Source organism: Geotrypetes seraphini, chromosome 15 (genome assembly GCF_902459505.1).
Source record: "Geotrypetes seraphini chromosome 15, aGeoSer1.1, whole genome shotgun sequence".
In the NCBI taxonomy this organism is placed as follows: Eukaryota; Metazoa; Chordata; class Amphibia; order Gymnophiona; family Dermophiidae; genus Geotrypetes; species Geotrypetes seraphini.
In genome coordinates this window covers 32370746-32388570 of record NC_047098.1, presented here as the reverse complement: position 1 = coordinate 32388570, position 17825 = coordinate 32370746, and the positions used below count along the sequence as shown (strand labels likewise).

At 45.9% G+C, this 17825-nt stretch overlaps 1 protein-coding gene across 1 annotated transcript in view; it reads right to left on the bottom strand.

Annotated features, from left to right (window-relative positions):
- FAM222B (family with sequence similarity 222 member B) overlaps positions 1 to 13108 on the bottom strand; it is a 78105-nt gene extending 64997 nt beyond the window's left edge. Inside the window, exon 1 of the mRNA XM_033921272.1 lies at positions 12990 to 13108. The gene's annotated coding sequence lies outside the window, so the exon portion shown is untranslated. The remainder of the gene's footprint in view (positions 1 to 12989) is intronic.
- Positions 13109 to 17825: the final 4717 nt, after the last annotated feature.

The following is a 17825-nucleotide window of genomic DNA, read 5'->3' as shown; positions in this document are numbered from 1 at the left end:
AAGCCCGAGTGGAATGAGCATGAAGATGCTCCGGTACCTTCTTCCCTGACAACACATACGCCGAAGCAATAGCGTCCTTGACCCAACGCGCAATGGACGCTTTAGACGCCGCCATCCCTTTGTTTTTACCCGCGAACGCGACAAAGAGATGGTCCGACCGGCGAAAATCATTCGTCACCTCCAAATAATGGAGAAGCATACGGCGCACATCCAGTAGCCGTACCGACAAAAAACGCTTCCCCCAATCATCCTTCCTGAAGGATGGCAGGAACAAACTCTGGTTCACATGAAATGACGAAACCACCTTAGGCAGGAAGGACGGCACCGTCCGCACCGTCACCCCAGTCTCCGAGAAACGCAAAAAGGGTTCCCTGCAAGAAAGCGCTTGCAGCTCCGATACTCGCCTTGCTGAAGCCATCGCTACCAAAAAAACTGTCTTTAGAGTGACATCTTTCAACGTGGCCGCTGACAGGGGCTCAAAAGGTGCCCCCTGCAATTTCCCAAGGACGAGCTTAAGGTTCCAAGTTGGACAAATTCGCGTAACCGGCGGCCTGATATGTTGAACCCCCTTGAGGAAACGCACCACGTCCGGCTGTGATGCGAGAGCCGAGCGAGCCACCCGGCCCCTGTAACAGGCAATGGCCGATACTTGAACCTTTAAAGAGTTATATGCTAACCCTTCCTCTACGCCCTCCTGCAGGAACGCAAGAATAGCCGGCAGAGAAGCATGGAAAGGCGCAATTCCGTGTCTTCCGCACCATGTCTCAAAGACTTTCCAGACCCTCGCATAGGAGGCTGACGTGGAAATCCTCTTAGCCTTAAGCAGGGTCGAAATCACCCGTTCTGAATAGCCCTTCTTTTTCAGCCTTGCCCTCTCAATAGCCAGGCCGTAAGACCAAAGCGGCCCGGATCTTCCATTAATATTGGACCCTGAGTTAGCAAGTCCGGAGTAACCTGGAACGCTACCTGCTCGCCGACCGACAGCCGCATCAGATCTGCGTACCACGGCCGCCGTGGCCAATCCGGAGCCACCAGGATTACTCTGCCTCGAAAGCGAGAGATGCGTTGCAACACCCGCCCTATCATGGGCCAAGGTGGGAAGACATAAAGAAGGGAATTCGGAGGCCACGGGCGAGCTAATGCGTCCACCCCCTCCGATCCCTGATCCTTGCGTCGGCTGAAGAACCGAGGCACCTTCGCATTGCGGGAAGAGGCCATGAGATCCATCTCTGGCAACCCCCAACGACGGACTAACAGGCCGAATGCTCGAGCCGACAACTCCCATTCTCCCGGATCGAGAAGAGTTCTGCTGAGGAAGTCCGCCTGCACGTTTTCGTGCCCTGCAATGTGCGCCGCCGACAGAAGCGGAACATGCAGCTCTGCCCATTGAAACAAATGTCTTGCCTCTTCGGCTAACTGCGGGCTCCGGGTCCCCCCTTGCCGATTGACATACGCGACCGCCGTGACACTGTCCGAAAAGATCCTGGTCGGTCTGTCGTGAACTAGTGCCTGAAGCGCCCGCAGCGCTAACCGGATCGCTCTTAACTCCAGCAAGTTTATGGGCCATTGAGCCTCCTGGGAAGACCAAATTCCCTGCACCGACGTCTGCATGCACTGGGCTCCCCAGCCCTGCAGGCTGGCATCCGTTGTCACTACCACCCAATCTGGTGTGGCCAACGGCATGCCCCTCCAAAGATGCCAGTCCTGGAGCCACCAGCGCATGCTGTGAGCTGCTCGAGGACTCCACTGGAGACGCACATTGTAGTTCAGAGAAGCTGGAGACCAGCGAGAGAGCAGAGACTGCTGTAAGGGCCTCATGTGGCTCCGGGCCCAGGGAACTACCTCCAGAGTCGCCACCATGGAGCCCAGCACCTGTACATAATTCCAAACCCGAGGTCTGGGTGACCCGAGAAGGAGGCGAATTTGAGCCTGCAATTTCTCCCCCCGATCTCGGGGTAGAAACACCTTCCCCAGAGCCGTATCGAACCGTACCCCCAGATGCACCAAAGACTGCGATGGGGCCACAACACTCTTGGGAAAGTTGACAATCCACCCCAAAGACTGAAGGAGAGAGATCACTCTCTGCGTCACCGCCCAACTCTCCTGCCGGGATGAGGCACGTATCAACCAATCGTCCAAGTAAGGGTGTACCCGAATCCCTTCTTTGCGTAGAAAAGCGGCTACTACCACCATGACCTTGGAAAAAGTGCGGGGGGCCGTCGCCAGGCCAAAGGGCATAGCCCGAAACTGGAAATGTTGGCCCAGAATCGCAAACCGCAGATACCGCTGGTGCGGAGGCCATATCGGAATATGGAGGTACGCCTCCTTGAGATCGAGAGACGTGAGGAACTCGCCTGGTCTTACCGCCGCAATCACCGAGCGCACCGTTTCCATTCGGAAATGGCGCACGCTGAGGAATCTGTTGACCCCTTTGAGATCCAGCACTGGTCTGAAGGACCCCCCCTTCTTTGGAACAATGAAGTACAGGGAATAAATACCGCGGCCTACCTCTTCCGGGGGCACTGGTACCACCGCCCCCAGCTCGAGCAGCCCCTGCAGTGTCCTGCGGACCTCGGCTCCCTTGGCCGCACCACGGCACGGGGACACCAAGAAAGAATCTACGACGGGAGCGGCGAATTCTAATTTGTACCCTTCGCGAACAATGTCTAATACCCATTGGTCTGACGTGACTTTGGCCCACTCCGCCCGGAATGCCGAAAGCCGACCCCCTAAGGGCAGGGCGGAGGGAGCCAAGCCCCCGTCATTGTGGAGGGCGACTGGCTGGGGTACGGGCTGACTGCCCTGCAGAGGGTCTCGCCGTCCGAAAGGAACTTCTCTGCTGAAACCGAGGTCTCGAAGCAGAAAACGGGCCAGATGCAGACCTGGAAAAAGGTTTACCAGCCCTGGCCCGCCTAACATCCCGGAACCGCGGCCTAGACGATGCGGCCCTTACCGGGGGCCTAGCCCTGTCCTCCGGCAAACGCTGCGTTTTGGTATCCCCAAAATCCTTTACCAGTTTATCCAACTCTGCTCCAACAATAACCCCCCTTTAAATGGGAGTCTCACCAGTCGGAGCTTGGATGCTGCATCGGCCGCCCAATGACGGAGCCACAAGGACCTGCGGGAAACCACAGACAGAGACATCTGTTTCGCAGACGCCCTAATAATATCATACAAGGAGTCCGCCAAATAAGCCAAGCCGGACTCCAAATCAGCCAGTTCCGAAGGGATAGAACCTCCAGACTCCAGCAAATTATCGGTCATCCCTTGTGACCACTGCAGACAAGCTCGCGCCGCGTAAGAACTGCATATTGCGGCCTGTAAGGTAACAGCAGCCACTTCAAAGGACATCTTTAGGGATGCCTCAACCTTTCTATCCTGTGCATCCTTAAGTGTCACGCCCCCTTCTACCGGCAAGGTAGTTCTTTTAGTCACCGCTGCCACCAGAGCGTCCACCTTAGGCAATCTAAACCTGTCCAGTTCGGTCGGAACGACCGGATATAAGAGCCTCATGGCCCTTGCCACCCGCAAACTGGCCTCCGGCGCCTCCCATTGCGCCGAGATCAGCTCCTGCATGGCCTCATGGACCGGAAAGGCCTTAGGCGGCCTACGGGTACCTGCCATCAAGGGGTTACCGGACCCCGTGGCATCTTCCTGAGCAATGTTCAAACTCTGCAAAGCTTTTGTAATAAAAGAAGAAAGCTCCTCTCTATGGAACAACCGGATAGCCGTAGGGTCATCCCCCTCCCTACCCGGGATACTCTCCGAGTCCCAATCCAAGAGCTCCCCTTCCTCCAAAGACTCCGGCAAGGAAAAAGGAGATCTAGGCAAAATATCCACTGCCTCCGCAGCCACTAGCCTGCGCTTCTTAGCCCCCTGCGACTGCCCCGGGGATCCTGTTGCCCCTGCCGTGGGTCTAGCCTCTGTCCCCTCCCCCCCCCTAGAGGTAGAGGGTACTGCAAGGGACCGCCCGGCCCCCAGCCCCGGCTGGGTAGGCTGCGAGCGCTGCAATTGAAATGCCTGATGGAGCAACATTACAAATTCGGGCGAAAATGCACCCCAGCTAAGAGGGACTCCCCCGCCCTGCTCCGAGCCGAGGGGAGGGGCCGCGCCGGCCTCCAGCGCTTTCGCCTGTTCCCCCGCCGCCTCACTCTTGTCCTCCATGGCCGAGTCTTGCAGCACCCCTGCATCGGCTCCGAGCGGCGGGGACATTGCGCAAGACTCCCGCACCCGGGACATGGCCGCCTCGCAAGCCGCCAAAAACGGGTCGTCTGCCTGTGCTTCCAAGCACCCGGCAGAACAAAGACCCGACCGTGTTCGGCGCTCCCCACAGCGCGAACACCGCTGACTAACTTCTGTAGCCATCCCCCCTCGGCCTGCCAAACAGCTCCGACGCGGTTTTTTTTTTTTTTTTTTTTACACACGCGGCGAACGCCGCCGAAAGACGACTCCGCCCCCCAAGACGCCCGGCACCCGGGAAACGCGACCACAATCGAGAAAGGCAAGGAAAACACTCACCCGGTCCGCCGCTTACTCCCGAAGCCAGGCAATCGTTGGTAAGTGTACTGGAAGCCGAGTTAACCACTGCCCGGCTCAGTACTAGCAGGAAGGCTCCATATTTTTTTTTTTTTTTTTTTATACTGGAATGAAGAAGCCAGCCAATATCCTGCACCTGGAAAGGAACCCCTCTATCCAACGGAGGGGAGGGTGGAGCAGGGACCTGGGAGGGCCCAGGTGTACCTCCCAAAGCCGGCACCAATCAGCCAGGCACCCCCACCTACTGAAGAGAACTAGTCTCAACAGAGGAATCCTAACAGAACACCACTTTAATCTATCCTGCAGCAGGCAGAGACCAGGAGCTAGACGTATAGCTCCAACCCTGCTGGGAGATAGAGCAAAACTGAATTAACTGAAGGAACACCAGCCTTTAAGGCCAACTGTTAATCAGTTCTCTATCTCCACCTGCTGGTCGATGTGAGCTATACCCACTAGTCTCTGGATTCATCTGCTGCTTTGCTATGGAAATTGAAATACCTCCTTGGTATAAATGCACAGGAAGCAAATTTCTTTCAAAATGAAAGGAAGCTCTGGAATGAGGGGGCATAGATGGTGAAAGGGGATAGACTCAGAAGTAACCTTAGCAAATACTTCTTCATGGAAAAGCATGGTGAATTCACAGAACGGTCTCCAAGTGGAGGTGGTGGAAACAAAAACTATCTGAATTCAAGAAAGCTTATGACAAGTACATAGGAACTCTTAAGGGAATGAAAAGGGAGAGTAGATGGTATGGATGGGCAGACTAGATAGATCATATGGTCTTTATCTGCCTTCATTTTTCTCTGTTTATCTGTTTATGAATTCAGTGAGATTTCTTCAAATATCACTTCATCTTCTCCCATGTATTTTATCCTAAAAAAAAACAAAAAACAACTCTTCTCCCTAGTCTGCCTAAGAATGTAATTAAAGCACCTGTCAGTTAAAAGGCTTGGCTAGGTTAGCAGCCAACAGCAGGAAACAACTCTCTCTCAAACGGGCTTGAGATATCTCTTTAACAAGATTTTTGCTTCATGCAGTAGCTTCTCTCAAAGGTGATTTACCGGGTTGTAAAGCTCAAACCCAGGAAAAAAAAAGATTAGGTTCTTACCTTGCTAATATATTTTCTAGTAGATCGGTATGTCATTCTGGTATTCTTCCTATGCTCTCAAGCTGTGCAGAAAGAATCCATTCCAGGTTTTCAACGACGCCTCCTTCCACAGAGGGCTTTGCTGCTCCCTTCAGTTTGCACCAAAGCAGATGATAGCCCTATATAGGAACACATAAGAAGGAGGTGTGCGTGGAGACTCCCCAAACTATAAATCTGATCTGCTCTGAAAGTATAATAAAAATGTTAAACATTTTAATTGAAACATTAAAATAACCACACCAATCAAACATTTATGAAGCTCAAACTGCCCCCTAATGTGTTATAGCAAAAGATTATTCTCCATACCCTTGAGGTCTGACTGACAACAAAATCTCAGTTTTGACTCAAACTTCCTGACCAAGACAATAGACAGGTGGTTTAAATAACTGACAGGATAGGGTTCCAGAATGATACACCTATTTATTAGAAAAGATATTAGTAAGGTAAAAAAAAACCTAATCTCTTTTTCTAGTTCAATAAGTGTATCAATCTGGACAGAAGGGATGTACAAAAGAAGTCCCAGAAATCTAGGGTGGGACCTCTGCACCTGCTTGTAACACTGAGGATCCAAAGACGGTGTCCTCCCATGCTGCTATTCCCACTCTATAGAACTTTGAGAATGTGTGCAGAGAGGAACAGGTCGCTGCCCTACAAATATTTCTGTGCAAAATCACCTATGCTTCCGTGGAATGTGCTTTCAAGGAGACCGGCAATTGCTTGCAACAGGCAATATATGCTGACAAGATGGCCATACATATCCATCTTGAAATGGTTACCTTAGACACCAATCTACTGCGTCTAGCCTGACTGGTGAGCATAAGTAGATGATCTGATAGTCTGAACTCATTGGTGACCTCTAGATAATGTAGGAGGACTCTCCCCACATCCAAGTTTCTCAGAATCCAATCCTTTTTCTTTGACCCTGTGGTCTGGAACACTGGTAATTTTACCTCTTGATAGACATGAAATGCCAAAATGACTTTCAGTAAAAAAAGGACAGGATCATGCGCAAGGAACTCCCGCATCCATGATCTTGATGAAGGGCTAACTGCAAGACAGGGTCTACAGCTGCAAAACTCGTCTCGCTAACGCAATGGCCACGGAGAAAACAGTCTTGACGGTAAGATCCAGCAAGAACACCTCCTGAATAGGCTCATATAGAGCCTAACTGAGGCCTTTCAAAACCACATTAAGGTTCCATGATGGAAACAGTTATTTTACCATTGGTCATTATCTCAGTGCCCCCTTTAGGAATCTGGTTATGTCTGAATGAGAAGCCAGGGGATCTTTGCATCCAGAGGCTTTGAAGCATGAGAAGCCCACCACTTGGACCCTGAGTGACGCCACTGTGAGACCTTTGTCGAGACCTGCTTGGAAGAAAGCTAGCAGCACCACGATCAGAGCACTAAACGGCTCCAACTTCTTTTTCATGAACCAGTGTTGAAACATCTCCCATGCCTTAGCAGAGACTGTCATAGGCTTCTTGACTCTTAGAAGAGTAGTAATGACTACCTCTGAGTATCCTTTGCGCTCTAACCTCTCATGATCCGGATCTTCTATAACCACTGGGCCCTGCAATAGAAGATCAGGTTGTACCTGCAGTTTGAGACCCTAGTCCCTCTGAAATTGCACTAGGTCAGCATAACACTACCTACAAAGCCAATCCAGCGCTATGGAAGAAATGTACAAGAGCTCGCTCTTTGGCCACAGCTGGACTAAGACGTACAGGCCTTTACTTCCAGACTTGGATCTTTGACTGAAGAAATGGTCCACCTACTTGTTTCTTACCATAGCCATTAGATTGAAAGTTGGCTGATTTCATCAAAGAATGATGGATTGGAACACTGCTGCAGATAATGTCCATTCTCCTGGGTCTAAGATCTGCCTGCTCTAGTAATCAGTCTGGACTCCCACTACATGCGCCGCAGAGATCGTTTGTAGGTGTATCTCCGTCTACTGGAAGGGGGCAGCATAGCCCTCTGGGGAAGGAAGAGGAGTTGAAAACCTGGAATGGATTCCTTCTGCACAGCTTGAGAGCATAGAGAAAATACCCTATTGTCCAGAATGACAACTATTGCACTAGAAAATACATTAGCCTAGGACTCTTCATTTCTTACACCAAACTTAGGTATATCCATATGGCATATCAGAAAGTCCATCCAATCTCTATCTTCTCAGTTTCTCCTGTTCATGAAGGAAATGATTCATAGAATCTGAAGAGAGAAAATTTGAACTAATACAATTTGTTGGAATCCAGGGCAATTTTATGCCCTAGAAAATATCCAGTAACTGTTTACAATGTTTTTATCCAAATATGTACCAAAATATTAAACTTTAGCCTATACACATCAGCAAAATCCCCATTTGAAGGGAATTTATTTAATTAACTTATATCTCATATCTCAATAGAAATCCACAAGCATGTGTCTCAATCATATTCTATATTTTCTACAACAAAGAGACAAAATTGACTCTAGATATCAATTGGAATCTGAGATATCTGAAGGCAACTAACATGGCTTATCAGAAATTGATTGGTTTCACAGCTCACTAAATCTGCTTGCTGAACTTAATTAGATATAGGCTCCAACCTTCTTTAATGCAAAGCTGAGAACCAAAAATTTGGAAACTTGATTTTCTGCAAATGCAGCAGGTCTTTTGTTTGATTTGGCTAAGACCAAGTAAATCATTCTCCTTTTCATCTGGAATAAACAAACATTTATGTGCAATTCCCCTAACCTTAGTTAAATGTAGAACAGCCCGAAGAATAAAGAATCACTGAACAGAGTAATGGATTACTGCAGTCTTGTGATATTTTAGCAGAACCTAATTTTAGTTTCAATATCTCACCCTTCTCATCACTGACATATTTTTTGTGACACCAGCACTATTCAGTTTGACTGTGCTGAGGGCAAGCTAAAAGCAAATACAATCAAGGCCAGACTAGAGTCTGGATTATTTTACTGGAAGGATACCCGACATATACTAGTAATAATTTACTGTGAAATTTCATCAATTTAATGCAAGTTTTATTGTTTATTTACAAAAACAATCCTCATGCAGGCCATGTAAAAGGTGGCATACTTTCACTGTAGTCCTATGCTGCACAGTTAAGTGATTTGCCCACAGTGAAAACTAATCCCCTCTTATCAAGCCGCAGTAGAGGTTTTTAGCATGGACCAGCAAGGTAAGTGCTCCAATGCTCATAGGAATTCTATGAGCATCAGAGAATTTACCATGCTGGCCCACACTAAAAACCTCTAGCGCAGCTTGATAAAAGCTGGCCTAAGTTTTTAAAATTCTAGGAATGTTAAGGAGAGAGCGTTCACTCTTTATAAAAGAACTAACATCCCTCCAATTCTGTTCCTCAGATTCAGGATGCTGCAAAAGTAAAATTCACAGGGGAAGAAAGTCCAAATCATTGTCAAAAATTACTACTGTTCAGATTCTTTTGGCTCCAATAAGGTCTGCAGCTCCTGACTTTCACTATAACAGCAAGGGAGGGTGTTAAATTTGGGGAAAAATAAATCAAAAAGGGAAAATTCAAATTCCCCAATGAATATGCATGAGATCTATGTGCATGCACTTCTTTCAATGCATATTCATTGGGGAAATCCTGAAAACCTGACTGGATTGCGGCCCTCAAGGAGGGACTTTGAGATCTCTGCTCTGGAAGCACTGGCTACAGGCGGGCATACATACACTGGATGATGTGTTATTGGACGGAAAGATGCTTGACTTTTTACGACTGCAACAAACATTTGGCATTGCAAAGTCTCAAGTATATAAATGGTTGCAGTTGAAGCAGGCCATTCAACCCAAAAGAGAAGAAAACTATGAATAAAATTAATCTCTCTTCACAATCCTCTCTCTCAAGTGCCCTAATTTTGAGTTCTCATGTATGGATTTTCAGAGATTTCATTTTCACTCTTTTAAAGTAAAGATTGTGCTTCAGTTTCCAAGGTTTGACTCTAATGTTCTAAAAAGAGCTTTTTTTATCAAGATTTTTTCTTCTTCTACCAAAACCCATCATTATCACATTGCCTTCTTATGAACTAAATATGTTGCAGTAGTAAGTACCAGCGTGGCAAATGTAATGAAGTCCATTCAATTCCTATAGTCTGTGTTGCATTTGAAGTGCCCAGACTCGCTACCGCAGCTTTGTAAAAGAAGCCCTTAGTAAATTTATATGAAAAATACATGTTCAAATATTAGTTAGTATGGCTGCTTCTGATAAAACTAAATCATGTGGGGAAAGACTAATATTTTTCTCAAAATGCTTACGTATTAACCACTTCAGTGATTGTTGAACCTGTAATATCTAGCTACTTCCTTTTTTGTCACATCAATGCCTCAGAAAATAAAAGCAGAAAAAAACGACACTAAAAAAGAAAAATACTTTAGTCACAAGTTAAGCACATGCCCTCAATATTATGAAAGAACAAATGTCTTAGAATGAGTTTCATAGAGAAAAGGAATTTAACATCTAGACAAATGAGCTCAAAAGACCAGGGCATGAAATAAATGTTAAGTCACATTTTTGCCTCTTGCCAGAGGAAAAAAGTTGCAAAATAATGGGCACATACATACACTGCCATACAGAATGTCTCATGTTTGATTTCTAAGTCATTTTCCACATCCTTAATCATTTGGGAATAAGGATGCTGCAAAACTATGTTCAAAGCACCTGGCAGAGGAAGTCATAGTCAACATTAAGGATTAGATCTAGTGGCTAGTTTTAGAACCCATATACAATGCTCTGCAATGTACAGTTCCAAATCTCATAACTATTGCTAAGAGCCATATAGCCAGACCAAGAACACAAAAAGATGCATCTACTAAACAAGAGGGAGGAGAAAATTCCTCATATAAATGTGAATGAAGGCTCAAGGCACTAAAATCCTAATATTGATTTGGAAGAAAAAATAAGAAGGAAGAATTATGAAGCCTAAAAAAACACCTTTTTTAAAACTGACATACTTTTCCAAACAATACTTTTAATAAAGGGAGGAGAATAACTTGGTCAAAAAAAGTTTAGTATTGGTGAGAGGGGAAAACTGGATGCAAGATGAGGTTTTAAAATAATGAATTTATGTAAAACTTAAAATTTGTATGTAACCCCTCCTTGTTGTTTGATTTTTAGAAGACAGAATATAAAAGTTTTCTAAATAAGATTGCCAAAAATCCACCTGTGGCTGAAAGTGCCAACTCTGATAAAGGCTCTTGTTTATGAACTAGAGAATGACACAGGGACAGACTTTGTTCCTGTCCTGTCCCTGCAGCCTCTATCCTCATCCCCTCCCCCAACTAGAGATTTACACGAGGACAAACTTTATCCCTGCAGCCTCTATCCTCATCACCCTCCCAATCTCCAAAGGCTCTGGCTCCATCCCCGCAGACTCTATTCATTTGCACAAGGCTTGAACACTTATAATTTTATATTTAAATCTTTTTATTAAAGTATAAAAAGGGACAATGTTCTATGTACAACTGTTTATAAATCACAAATAGAGCCTTCCATTTTGATCTGGTTTTGGTACAACCTTCCCAAAGATTCAGTTGCCTATGTTTTTATATCATCTGTGAAGATAATTGGATGTCTTTCAGACATCGGTATAGAAAAGAACCTAAACTGTGTAGCAAATGAATAGGAAAACAAGTGTATATTAAAAGTAGGAAATGTTCCTTGATGTCAGTAAAATGAATGTTGCAGTAACAGTAAGATTCTTGAGCAGCTGTGCACATGATGGAAGGACTTTGCAGATGGTAGGAGTCTAATCAGCAGACAAGACTCTTGTTGCCACATCAAAGGCATACAAGACACAAATGATGTTATTTAAAAGTAGGTCATCTAAATCCAAAAGCAGCTTCTGCAGAGTTTTTTTTTTTATCATTGAATTCAGTTGCCAATTTAAGATGTGTTAAGTTTTTACATATTGATACTAGTTTCAAGTTTTTAGACATGGGGACAAAGAGCTAGATTCATTAAGCCCACCAATCAAGTCCAGACCACTTAGCAACCTGGACCCGATTCACTAACCTGCCTCCCGATCTGATCTGCGCATGTAATTGAGGGGGAATGGCATGCAAATATAGGCAGGCAATGATTCACTTAAAAAAAAAAAGAGGAACACTGATTGATCCCAAAACAAGCGACTACTGAGGACCAGTCGCACACGTCCCTGCCAACTTTCCTGCTCTATTGCTGCCCTGAAATACCTTCCGACTTCCAGCCCTGCTCTCTGCCCTGATCTTCCAGCCTTGCTTTCTGTTTCCGATTCTCCGCCATTCCCTGCAACGCAAGCCTGTGCTTTTAACCCGCTTTAAACCCACGGGCTCACAAGTTAAAAAAATTTTTTTTTTAAACACCGACATCAAACGCATGCGCAAAGCATCTACAGGCAAAGTAGATAGTCTGTGCATGTGTCTGGATTGTGGGAGAGCAATCCATGTAGTCGGTGGAGGGCGTTCCTCGGATCGTCCCCATTTGAATACAGGCCTGTTGTGAATCAGTCGTCCTGCGTTAGGGCAGAGTGAATCAGGCAGGTTAGTGAATCTAGGCCAAAGTCTGTCCCTGTCCCATTCTCTACCAATAAGAGTTTTTGTCTACCACACAACACGATAATGAAAACCTTTCCCAATGGGACTTATATGCTTAAGAAAAAAAGAGAATCTACAACAGATCTTGAGATACCAAAAGGGCAGACATGTTTGTAAAACATTGTTCACACAATATTCAAACGGATCTCGCAATTTCATTAAAACAAGTTTCGTATAAAAGTCAAAGAATATCCCCAGAAACGCCTCACAAAAAAATAAAAGGGAGTGAGGGAGGTAAAAGCTGATTTTATTATTCCAGCAGCATTCTTGTTAAGATTTTCGCAATACGTTTCTCTATCGGATGAGTCGCTCCTCTCTAGGGAGGCAGAGCTTGGATGGTTTCCTTTCATCTTCTTCTAAAAGAATAGTGTAAGCACTTTCCAGCTCACAGAACAATAGGTTTTATAATACTGAGGTGTTCCTGTGGGCTCTCACTCCGCTGTCCCCCCCCCCCCCCCACACACACACACACAAGCTGCCCTAAAACGCTACTCGTTTTTTAAAAGTACAATTTATTTTACTTCGGGCCTTCCCAAACTGAATAACGTGCTACAATGAAGATATGGGGCGGGAACGAAAGAGAAAACAATCCGTCTGTAAACGACTAAAAAGCGTTAGTCTGAGTGTGGCCCGCAGGATAGAATTTTCCCAAGTTTGGGAACCAAGAGGGCCGTGCCCGCACCTGGCCCCCTTCCTCTCTACTCACTGTCGCTGCCGGACCTCGGGGCTCCTCTCCCCGCTCCGTGTCCGAGGCGACCGCTCCCGGCCGAGTTTCCGCTTCCGCGTCATTCTACATCCGCCGGACGTGGCCAAGCGTGCCGGAAATCCTGCCCCCCTCCCCTCCATTGCGCCTGCGCAGAATTCAAAGGTACTTTTCCGCGTTAGCTCCCAGAGCCCGGGAGAGCAATGGCTTCTTCCAAACCCTAATACTGAGAATGTTTCCAGTCCCCGCCTCCCCTCAAAGCCCAATCCAGCTTGTTTGAGATACACTTGGGTCTGCCCTCTCTTTAAGCGTACTGGGTTATGTAGTTCCATCACGGTACCGCTGTTCCTGGTATTATGTATGGTTTAAATGTGATTTTCTTGACTTGTTATATGTTCTTATACCTGTGTGTTGCACTGTTAATATTTGAAAATTAATAAAGATTAAAAAAAATGTATGGCGCTGTCTCTCAAACGGTGTTGCCACAGAGATTCCAGAATTTTACTTTATTGGATGGTCTAGTGTCTGATCGTGGAATGCTGCTATTGCCGAAAGATGTGCTCTCACTGACGAAACCGAGAGGACAGATGGAGGAAGTACTGTAGCAAAACTGGGATTGAACAAGTAAAGGGATTGATTGATTTTCCTAAACATCAAGTCGAAAATCTTTGCCATTTAAGAGTATATGCTCTGCGAGTTGATGGTTTTCTGGAATTGATTAAAGCCTGCTCAACTTCAGATGTTAGGTTTCCGTTCAGCTTCCATGCCATTAGTGATAGTGAAGAAAGGTTTGGGTGGAGGGTCGATCCTGAATTCTGAGATATGAGATCTGGACGGAGCGGTAATCGAATAGGTGGTTGTACTTGAAGTTGACGGAGTATCAAAAACTACGCTTGTCGAGGCCAATGGGGAGCTACCAAAATGCAGTGGGATCAATCCTGACAGATTTTTAACAAGACTTTTGGAACAACAGGAATTGGTGGAAACGCATAAAGAAGGTTTCTTGTCCATGTGAGGGCAAATCCATTGCTGGCTAAGCTGTGAATTGACGGAATCTTTGAACAGAAGTGCTTGCATTTTCTGTTTTGTGGGGATGCAAAGAAATCTATCTTTGGGATTCCAAAGCTTTGAATGATCGTAGAGAACACAGCTGGATGCAGTGACCATTCGTGAGGTAGAAGGTGTCGACTGAGGGAATCTGCTAAGTGATTGTCTACTCCCGGAAGGTTTATCGCATGTAGAAAAATGTTGTTTAACAATGTGAATTGACAGATCCTCATTGCCTCTTGGCACAGATGTTTGGAACCTGTTCCACCTTGTTTGTTGAGGTAATATATAGTTACCTGATTGTCTGTACTTGCACTACTTTGTTTGCTAAGTGATGCAAGAATACTTTTAGAGAATAATATACCGCTCAGATCTCCAGACGATTGATGTGATAATGGCGCTCTTTGAGGGACCAGAGGCCTTGAGTGAGAGGTATGTGCTCCCCATCCCTTGAGGGAGACTTCTGTAGTGAGTGTTATCTGTGGCTTGGGAGCATGAAATAACTTGCCTCTCATGAGATTGTTGGATTGGCACCACCAATTCAGGGCATACCTGGTCTTGTCTGTTACTGGAACCATATCTGAAAGTTGTTGTCGATATTGGTTCCATTTGGATTTTAGGTCCCACTGAAGAGGATGCATGTTGAGACGTGCAAATGGAACTGTGTACACCGATGCAGCCATATGGTCTAAAAGTTGCAGGAAAGTTTTTGCTGTCTCAAATTGTTTGGAGTACAACCCTGGATTAATTGTAGCAGGGTGATCTGGTGAGGCATTGGAAGATGGGCTGATGCTAAAGGTGTGTGAAGGAATGCTCCTATGTATTCCAGTGATTGTGTTGGTCAAAGGACTGATTTCTCGTAATTGATGAGAAGACCCAAGCAATTCATCAGATGGATTGTCTTTGATAGAGACAGCCGTACTGCTTGAGGAGATGGAGCCCTTATAAGCCAATCATCCAAATAGGGAAATATATTGACCTATTTTTGCCTTAGATGTGCTGCAACTACCGCCATGCACTTTGTGAATACATGAGGTGCTGAGGAGAGGCCAAAGGGTAGCACTTTGTATTGGAAGTGCTGATTGTTGCACTGGAAATGAAGGAATTGTCAAAAAGTTGGGCAAATTGGGATATGTGCATAGGCATCTTTGAGGTCTAGGGAGACCATCCAATCGTTTCTGCAGAAGAATAGTGGCGAGCGTATTCATTCGGAATATATCTTTGAGGATATGAAGATTGAGTCCTTGAAGATCCAAAATTGGTTTTTGGTTTCAAAAAATATCGGTGATAAAATCCTTGATTTTGATTCTGCAAGGGTACAGGTTCTATGCAGTTTTGTTGGAGAAAGTTTGAAATTTCCTGATTTAATACCAGAAGTTGTATTTGAGGCATCTTGATAAATTTTCAGCTTGCGAAATTTTGGAACTGATATTAAGCGAAGTCTGTAACCCGTTTGAATGATTGACAAAACCCATTGGTCCATTGTTATTTGAGACCACTGTAGATGAAAAAAAGTCAGGTGACCTCCCATTGAAGATCTGGGAGCAGAGCTGATTGTTCTAACTGTTCAAGTAGTTCAAATAGGTATTGTGTGATGTGAAATTGGTGATTGGCGTGGAGGCTCAATTGCTCTTTTGGGAGGCAGAGTAGTACCTTGCGGTGCTGTCTGCGGCGCATGTGGCAGGTGTGGACAACATCCAAGCAGACTTTCTCAGTCGTCAGACGCTGCATGCCGGAGAGTGGTCTCTCTCTCAAAGAGCGTTCGATTGTGTAGTACCCAGGGAGGTACCCTGTGTTCGATTTCATGTCATCTTCAGCAAACAAGAAGGACGATTGATTCTACAGTTGTCGAGAGGCCAGCAGCAAAGGCCTGGCTGTTCTGGATCAGCCCTGGTCCTGGGAGGGTCATCTTTATGTCTTCCTTTCGTGACTCATGATAGGGCTGATGATCCTGGTGGCTCCCTATTGGCCAAGGCGGCCGTGGTATGCCAATCTGGTTTGACTCCAACAAGATTGGAGGCTCCGGTTGCCTTGTCACTCTCACCTCCTCACGCAGGGGCCTGTCGCATTGCTAAATCTGGACCGCTTTGGTCTTACAGCATGGCTCTTGAGCGCACAGCCTTGACGGGATAGTCTTTGGCTGTGATTGCCACGTTGCTTCACAGTAAACGGAAGTCCTCGGTGGCGGCCTCTGCGAAGGCTTGGCGATGCTACCCAATGTGGTGCGCACTCCAACAGGATTACCCTTCTCTTCCTTCTATTCCTCAGGTCCTGGAGTTTCTTCAGGATGGCCTACAGAAGGGCCTTGCAGTGGCTTCACTCTGGGTTCCATTTGCAGGTCTTTCGTGTATGGGCCCTCTTGTATTGAGGGGCTCATTGGTTGTTCATCTGGACGTGGTCCGTTTTCTGTGGGGCACGGTTCAGCTATAGCCTCCTGTCCGACAAGGGTTCTAGATCTAGATCTCTGGCTCGTCCGCCGTATGAGCCTTGATGGCATCCAGACTCGCCAACAAAGTAGGGATACTAACCTTTTGACTAAGCCAGACCTAAGAGGACCTTGCATACATTGAGACCATTATTTAATATATATTAAATACATGTGAAATGTGAAAGTAAAGATTGTCTTGCATCAGAATGTCAAATAAGAAACAGGCCAAATTCATACAGCATAAGATATGGAGTTATGCTAACAACAAGGTGTATTGTATGCCACCATCTGCCAAATATAGCTACTGAGGAATGGATACAAGACTGAGTTAGGCAGACTCAGAATTAATGTAAGGAAGTATTTTTGTTTTGTTTTCTAAAAGAAAAAAAGATGGTAGATGCATGGAACAATCTTTCAGAGAAGATGGTTTGAGTCAAAACTAACAGAATTCAATAAAGTTTGGAATAGAACACAGAAATGATCTGTGGTGGTAGAAAAGAGGGTAAAACTGAAAATCAGGCTGGGGATCAGGACAAGGACTGCATGGAGCTGGAGTTCTTTAACTTTTGCCAATTTTTCTGTTACTATACAGTTAAGAACGAGTTCCATTTTTTAAACCATTCTTAAGTTGAATTTGTATGTAACTCAGTACACAGTCTATAAAAACATTAAAGAACATTAAACATTAAAGAAACAGTCCTTAAAATAAAGTACTGTAATTAAAATAGAAAGAAAAGATAGGAGATTTACACTTACTTTTGTTCTTCATCAGTCCCTCTATTCCCTCTCCACCACCACATCCAACATTTCTCCCTCTCATCTCTCTCTTCTCCATGCATCTGTACCTCATACTTCTCCCACCACCATGTCCAATATTTCTTTCTCCCTCCCTATGCCCAACAATTCACCTGCTTTCTTCATTTCCCCATGTGCACCATCTCTCTTTCCCTCTCACTTAGACACCCATGCCCAACAGTTCTCCCTTTCTATTCTCTCCCCACGTCAGCACCTCTTTCCCTCACTTCCTCCAATCTTCCATCCTATGTCCCAAGTTCATGATCCCCTCCCTCACTCCATTCTGTGTCCCATATTCATGTCCCTCCCTCCTTTCTTCCATCCTTTGTCCAAACTTTGTGCCTCCTCCTTTCCTTCTGTGTCCCAATGTGACTCTGCTTCTCCCTATGCCCTCTTCCTTCCTGTCCCAACGCGATCCTCATCCTCCCCTCCATTCCGTATCCCAAATTTGTGCCGCCCTTGTTTACCTCCTCTGGCCGGCTCCCTCTTCCCAGTAACATTTCTCTTGGCAAAGCTGCGAATAGTGGCTTCTGCACGTGGTCTGCTGACCCGGAAGCCTTTCCACTGAC